The 7,748-nt window shown below is 40.6% G+C and overlaps 1 long non-coding RNA gene across 1 annotated transcript; it reads right to left on the bottom strand.

Moving 5' to 3' along the window:
- Window positions 1-542: 542 nt before the first annotated feature.
- Window positions 543-6,225, bottom strand: LOC143284603 (uncharacterized). Its single transcript, XR_013055584.1, has 2 exons — window positions 4,103-6,225; window positions 543-4,067 (listed from the first exon to the last, which is right to left on the bottom strand). It is a non-coding gene; the product is annotated as an uncharacterized LOC143284603 (long non-coding RNA).
- Between the last annotated feature and the right edge of the window lie 1,523 nt (window positions 6,226-7,748).

Genomic DNA, 7,748 nt, shown 5'->3' with positions numbered 1-7,748 from the left:
GTTACTGACAAAGCAAAGCATAAACAGAACAACACTTAATCAAATGCAAAATGATGTATAACTTTGTTATTTCTGAAGATAATGGCTTCCACTGTTGTGAGAAAGAAATAAAAGTTCTAAATCATGAAGTGAACTAAGTATACAAAGTTAATGCAAGGACACACAGACACACGCACACACACACACACATGCACAGGCACACACACAAGGATCACACACACACACACACACACACACACCAATCATTGCAGCTGTAAGAACTTTATTTCCTGTTTGAAAAAAAAATCTTTAAAATTATATTACTGCTCATTTGAATAGATCAGTCAACAGTCAGCTATTTTTCCCAAACATTATGAAGCCTTGTATAAAAATTCAGCAACTCTCCTTAAACTAGAACATGGGATACTCATTATATCTTCCGTGTCCTTATCCATTTTATTTAGCACAAGTGTTAAAAAAGAATCTTGCAAGAACACATGCACAATAGCATATTTCTGCACCCATTTACAAGTGAATATGGTAACAAAAACAATCTTTTATTCTTTCTTTTTTTTTCTTAATCTCTTGGACAGATTTTGTCAGTGATAACTACTGTAGCTCTGTGCATGAATGATGAACAAGTGTGTGTGTGTGTGTGCGTACATGCGCAGGAGTGTGTGTGTGTGCGCGCGCGCGCACGTGCGCATGTGCAAGTATGTGTCTGTGGTATGAGTGTATGCATACATCAAGTGACCATGATAAAAATAAATGAATAGAAAAACTTTATATGAATCAAATATCCGTAGATAAGGTATATGATCTCCAGGCTCAACAACAAAGATAGTTTTATCTCACTTCCTGACTGTGCAAAATACTTCTGTGTATCCTTAGAACTGCTTTGCAGGTACATCTACATAGGGTACTGTAACAGCGGCACTTAAAAGATTGTCCTAAGCAGAAACAGAGTGAAACCTTCCCAAAGAGGGCTTTCAGTTCTGGTACAACTCTACAATGACAAAAGCCAGTACTGTTTTGATGTTCTGAACTTTTATTCATGATGCTAACTCTGAAGATTGCCTTGTGAATATGCACATAATGTTCTTTATTTCAACTTTCAATGCACGAGCATTGTTATTAGATATAAAATTGAATGTCCATGACAATGATACAGGAAAATCATACCTGAAAAAAAAAAAAGAAGCAGAACTGTATTGTAATGCCATAATATAAGTACTTATATTTTAATCATGTATACCAAATCGACACACTCATCTTCAAGAAGGTGTTAAGCATGCTGACTTCTCCATATATGCTACAGATCATCTGCTGGGGAAAGAAAGGGAAAAAAAAGAGAAAGCCTGATCTTTGCATAAACCCAACTCACTCAGCAGGCCTGGAAAACCACGCAAGGTAAAACATCAACATAAAAAATGATGGTTAATAAGACACAATGGTAATAAGAAATTTTTTTTTTAAATAATAATGGAAATTAAATAACAATACAAAATTAATTAAGATAAAATAATTAAAAAAATCAACAACACTTATCATGTATGGTAAATAAGCTTTCAGCAAATGATATACTTATGTGTGGTAAATAAGCTTTCAGCATGTATGGTGAAAAAACTTTCTGCAAATTATTATAATACTGTATCCTCTTCCAGAATTCTGGGGGTGGGGTGGGTGCCACAACAGACTATTATGCAAGACTGAACTGTCTCCAAAACAAACAGTTACATTACAAAACTTTTTTTTTTCTTCTAAAACTAATAAAATTATAATGAAAAACTTCTCACAACTGCTACCAAAGTACACTGTATGCAGTACAAACTCATAAATGTGCTGAACAGTCTTCTGCACAACCAGTTGAAGGGGGAAAAAAATGAAATAAAATTCATGAAATATCCTCAGACACTTTAGTCTGCCGAAACTTTAAAAAAGCGAATTTACATGAAGCATTATTTACCTGCGTGCCAGCTGAACTGGAAGCATAAGCAGCAAAGACTTGAAGTTGTGTACCTTGTAAATGGGGAGAGTTACCACTCTTTATTATCAATAGGAGAAGTTTGTATTATACTCCCTGTTTGGTGATACATATACTGTACCATGTCAAACTGATGCAAACTAGGCCTATCGGTTTGCTCTCCCCATTGCTGTTCCCCCTCCTCCCTCCTCTGCCAACCCCCTCCCCCACCTCCTTCTGGGGGGGGGGTGAAATTTTGGTTCCAGGGGGGACCTCTACTTTGCCCACCCTGGACCAAGCCACCCCAGTCTCCCCATGGGAGGGGATTCGGGGTGCATGGCCACCTGCTCTGCAGGTCGTGTTCTTTCAATATATGAAGCATGTTTTCAATAAGACAATTACTGCACTTGAAGGACATATCTGATGTGCAAAATGCCTCTTGCCACCATAGGTACCTCTATGCCATGCAGAATACCTCTTGTCATCATAGGTACCTATGCTATGCACAATACCTCTTGTCACCATTGGTACCTATCTGCCATGCACAATAAACAATACCTCTTGTCACCATAGTTACCTATGCCATGCGCAATACCTCTTGTCACCATAGTTACCTATGCCATGCACAATACCTCTTGCCATCATAGGTACCTATCTGCCATGCACAATACCTCTTGTCATCATAGGTACCTATGCCATGCAGAATACCTCTTGTCACCTGTCACCATATAGTACCTATCTAAAGTCTGAGGTAAAACTCTACCTGGTAAAGTCTGTCTGGTAAAACTCTGCCATGATAAGTCTGTCTGGTAATGCTCTGCATGGTAAAGTCTGGTAAAACTCTGCCTGGTAAACTCTGCCTGGTAAAGTCTGTCTGGTAAACTGCCTGGTAAAGTCTGTCTGGTAATGTCTGGTAAAACTATACCATGTAAAAAGTCTGTCTGGTAAAACTATACCATACCATGTAAAAAGTCTGTCTGGTAAAACTATACCAGGTAAAGTCGTCTGGTCAAAAAAATCTGCCTGGTCAAGTCTGTCTGGTATAACTCTGCCTTGTAAAGTCTGGTATAACTATATCTGGTAAAGTCTGTCTGGTATAACTCTGCCTGGTAAAGTCTGGTATAACTATATCTGGTCAAGTCTGTCTGGTATAACTCTGCCTTGTAAAGTCTGGTATAACTATATCTGGTCAAGTCTGTCTGGTATAACTCTGCCTTGTAAAGTCTGGTATAACTATATCTGGTCAAGTCTGTCTGGTATAACTCTGCCTTGTAAAGTCTGGTATAACTATATCTGGTAAAGTCTGTCTGGTATAACTCTGCCTGGTAAAGTCTGGTATAACTATATTTGGTAAAGTTTGGTAAAGTCTGTCTGGTAAAACTGCCAGGTAAATTCTCTCTGGTAAAACTCTGCCTACAGCAGAACAGGCGCAACAGGCACCTTGCCTTTAACTGACAACCAATTAAATAGCAGTACACACATTGCCTTTAACTGACAACCAATAAGATAGCAGTACACACCATGCCTTTAACTGATAACCAATCAACTAACAGTACACACCTTGCCTTTAACTGATAACCAAACAAATAACAGTACACACCTTGCCTTTAACTGGCAATCAGTCAACTAACAAAACTTGCCTTTAACTGACAACCAATCAAATATCAGTACATATCTTGCCTTTACCTGACAACCAGTCAACTAACACACCTTGCCTTTAACTGACAACCAGTCAACTGACACTACGCACCTTGCCTTTAACTGACAACCAGTCAACTAACAGTACACACCTTGCTGTTAACTGACAACCAGCCAATTAACACACCTTGCCTTTACCTGACAACCAGTCAACTAACACACCTTGCCTTTAACTGACAACCAGTCAACTGACACTACGCACCTTGCCTTTAACTGACAACCAGTCAACTAACAGTACACACCTTGCTGTTAACTGACAACCAGCCAATTAACACACCTTGCCTTTACCTGACAACCAGTCAACTAACACACCTTGCCTTTAACTGACAACCAGTCAACTGACACTACGCACCTTGCCTTTAACTGACAACCAGTCAACTAACAGTACACACCTTGCTGTTAACTGACAACCAGCCAATTAACACACCTTGCCTTTAACTGACAACCAGTCAACTAACACACCTTGCCTTTAACTGACAACCAGTCAACTGACACTACGCACCTTGCCTTTAACTGACAACCAGTCAACTAACAGTACACACCTTGCTGTTAACTGACAACCAGCCAATTAACACACCTTGCCTTTAACTGACAACCAGTCAACTAACACACCTTGCCTTTAACTGACAACCAGTCAACTGACACTATGCACCTTGCCTTTAACTGACAACCAGCCAATTAACACACCTTGCCTTTAACTGACAACCAATCAACTAACAGTACACACCTTGCTGTTAACTGACAACCAACCAATTAACACACCTTGCCTTTAACTGACAACCAATCAACTAACACCACGCACCTTGTCTTTAACTGACAACCAGTCAACTAACAGTACACACCTGGCTGTAAACTGACAACCAACCTAGCCTTTAACTGAAAACCAGTCAACAAACAAGCCTTGCCGTTAACTGACAACCATGGAACTGACACTCCATACCTTACCTTTGACTGCCAACCAGTCAACTAAGGGTGCTGGCTGAATTATAATACAATATAATTCTACACACGATTAAAGTTACAGTAGGCTGAAGCAGGGGAAGGAACCCTGACAATTGGATCACAAGTCCAACGCATTACTGATTCTTCCACGGTGCCTCCTATACTGTACAATGTAATACTATACAATATTTCTTTAAAAAATAAAAAAAAAAGGGGGGGGGGGGGTCATGGTTACAAATCCCATAGTCACTGTGGCAGTGAATTCATATCCAGTGTCTTGAGCTTTAGCATAGGAAAGTGGCGCACCATCCTCACACACTCCACCATGTTTAACCCTCCCCAACTGAAGTCAGGTACTCACTCACACCTGGGAGGAATCAGGAAACCGGAGTAAAGTGCCTTTCCAAAGGATACGCCAAATAAGGTTTCGAACCCTGATCACTGGTGAACACCGGATCAGAAGTCTATCGCCTAACTAATTCTACCACGGCACATCTAAACAATACAATTCAATCAAGTCTCTTTCTTATTTCTTGGAATCCCTTTCAAGACTGTTAATGCCATCACTGACGTCACCTGTACACTGCAGGCGTTCAATTCTTTACGCTAAAATAAGTGGGTGGGAAAGTGGATATTGATTTCATTTCCTATTTTCTCATAAAACAAATCAGGCTGGAAAAAAAATATACTGTTCTCACATGGTGAAAACATAAGTGGTAATAATTATCTACAACACTAAAAGCTGTGAGTGAGATGGGGCCGGGAGAGATACGACAAACATGGAGACATGCTTTCGTAGAAAGTTTCATTTACTGTGAATCAAAAGTCTGTAGATATTTACACATTGCTTTTCTATCTCACCACCTTCCTTGGGAAAACCAACACAGGAAGGTCTTGCATTGACCTGTTCAGGACACCTGTGCCGTGCACAGAAACTCAGTCCAGGACAGGGAAGGTGAGAGAAAGCCGTCCAAATCAAGATGAGAAAGCCCGTCCACATCAAGACGAGAAATTCCACCTACATCAAGACGAGAAAGTCCGTCCAAATCAAGACAAGAAAGTCTGTCCACATGAAGATGAGAAAGTCCATCCAGACAAGAAAGTCCGTCCAAATCAAGACAAGAAAGTCTGTCCACATGAACATGAGAAAGTCCATCCAGACAAGAAAGTCCGTCCAAATCAAGACAAGAAAGTCCGTCCAAATCAAGACAAGAAAGTCTGTCCACATGAACATGAGAAAGTCCATCCAGACAAGAAAGTCCATCCAGACAAGAAAGTCCATCCAGACAAGAAAGTCCGTGCAAATCAAGACAAGAAAGTCCGTCCACATGAAGATGAGAAAGTCCATCCAGACAAGAAAGTCCGTCCAAATCAAGACAAGAAAGTCTGTCCACATGAAGATGAGAAAGTCCATCCAGACAAGAAAGTCCATCCAGACAAGAAAGTCCTTCCAGACAAGAAAGTCCGTCCAAATCAAGACAAGAAAATCTGTCCACATGAAGATGAGAAAGTCCATCCAGACAAGAAAGACCGTCCAAATCAAGACAAGAAAGACCGTCCAAATCAAGACAAGAAAGACCGTCCAAATCAGGACAAGAAAGACCGTCCAAATCAAGACAAGAAAGACCGTCCAAATCAAGACAAGAAAGTCCGTCCAAATCAAGACAAGAAGACCGTCCAAATCAAGACAAGAAAGACCGTCCAAATCAAGACAAGAAAGACCGTCCAAATCAAGACAAGAAAGACCGTCCAAATCAAGACAAGAAAGTCCGTCCAAATCAAGACAAGAAAGTCCGTCCAAATCAAGACAAGAAAGTCCGTCCAAATCAAGACAAGAAAGTCTGTCCACATGAACATGAGAAAGTCCATCCAGACAAGAAAGTCCGTCCAAATCAAGACGAGAAAGTCCGTCCAAATCAAGACGAGACAGCCAGGCCTCACCCACGACAGTCCTGGACTGGCTTCCAATTTCTCACAGGGGACACAGTGATATTTTTATCTCTGCCTGTGTCACTTCTGTGCGAGTGTGTATGGTGCAAAAGTGTGAAAATGGGGCTGGCTGATGAGGTAAGTGTTCAGAGCAGTGTGAGTCATCTCTGTGTAAACTGTCCACGTCTAGTGCAGTGTGGGTCATCTCTGTGTAAACTGTCCATGTCTAGCACAGTGTGGGTCATCTCTGTGTAAACTGTCCATGTCTAGCACAGTGTGGGTCATCTCTGTGTAAACTGTCCATGTCTAGTGCAGTGTGGGTCATCTCTGTGTAAACTGTCCATGTCTAGCACAGTGTGGGTCATCTCTGTGTAAACTGTCCATGTCTAGCACAGTGTAGGTCATCTCTGTGTAAACTATCCATGTCTAGTGCAGTGTGGGTCATCTCTGTGTAAACTGTCCATGTCTAGCACAGTGTGGGTCATCTCTGTGTAAACTCTCCATGTCTAACATAGTGTGGGTCATCTCTGTATAAACTGTCCATCTACATGCATGCAAATGGACTGATGCTGCCATCTTCAATGAGGTAAGGGACAGCTATAAAGCACTATCAGCCTACAGTGGACTTAAAAGTCGCACTAGCCTTATCAGAACTCATCTCTGCCCATGCTGACATGATCTGCATGCATATACAAATAAACTGGATTAAGACAAAAGCAGATCTACACATCATGATCTTCGCCCTTATTAATCCACGTGGCACTGCGACAAACCTTTCAAATCTTGGGAAGGTAATCCTTCTCCCAAGCACCCTGGATTTATCAGATATTTACAGGTTTATATATATATATATATATTTTTTTTTTTTTCTTTAATTCACTCAACTCTCTTCCTTTCTTTCTCCCACATATAATTCATTTGTAAGGGTTATGGGGGGAAAATCACACAAAAAATACAAAACACAATATCAAAAAATGATTCTTTCAGAACTGATTATCAATATACTGGGTTAACAAGTATGAAAACGTTAAAATTCTTACTAAACTGTTACACCTTTGTGGACCATGAGGAAAACACTCAGAATTAAGCACGGTACGATGCTGTCATCATTGTCTGCTTTCAGTTACAACATTCTGAGAATAGCTGGCCGGAGATGCCACTGATGACACAAATGCAGCAAAACAGTGCTAGCCAGTGGATCGCTGAAGCAAGCTTTCCCATCAACCTCCCACATGCT

Source organism: Babylonia areolata, chromosome 8 (assembly GCF_041734735.1).
Source record: "Babylonia areolata isolate BAREFJ2019XMU chromosome 8, ASM4173473v1, whole genome shotgun sequence".
Classification (NCBI taxonomy): Eukaryota; Metazoa; Mollusca; class Gastropoda; order Neogastropoda; family Buccinidae; genus Babylonia; species Babylonia areolata.
This window is presented reverse-complemented; position numbering and strand designations above follow the sequence as displayed.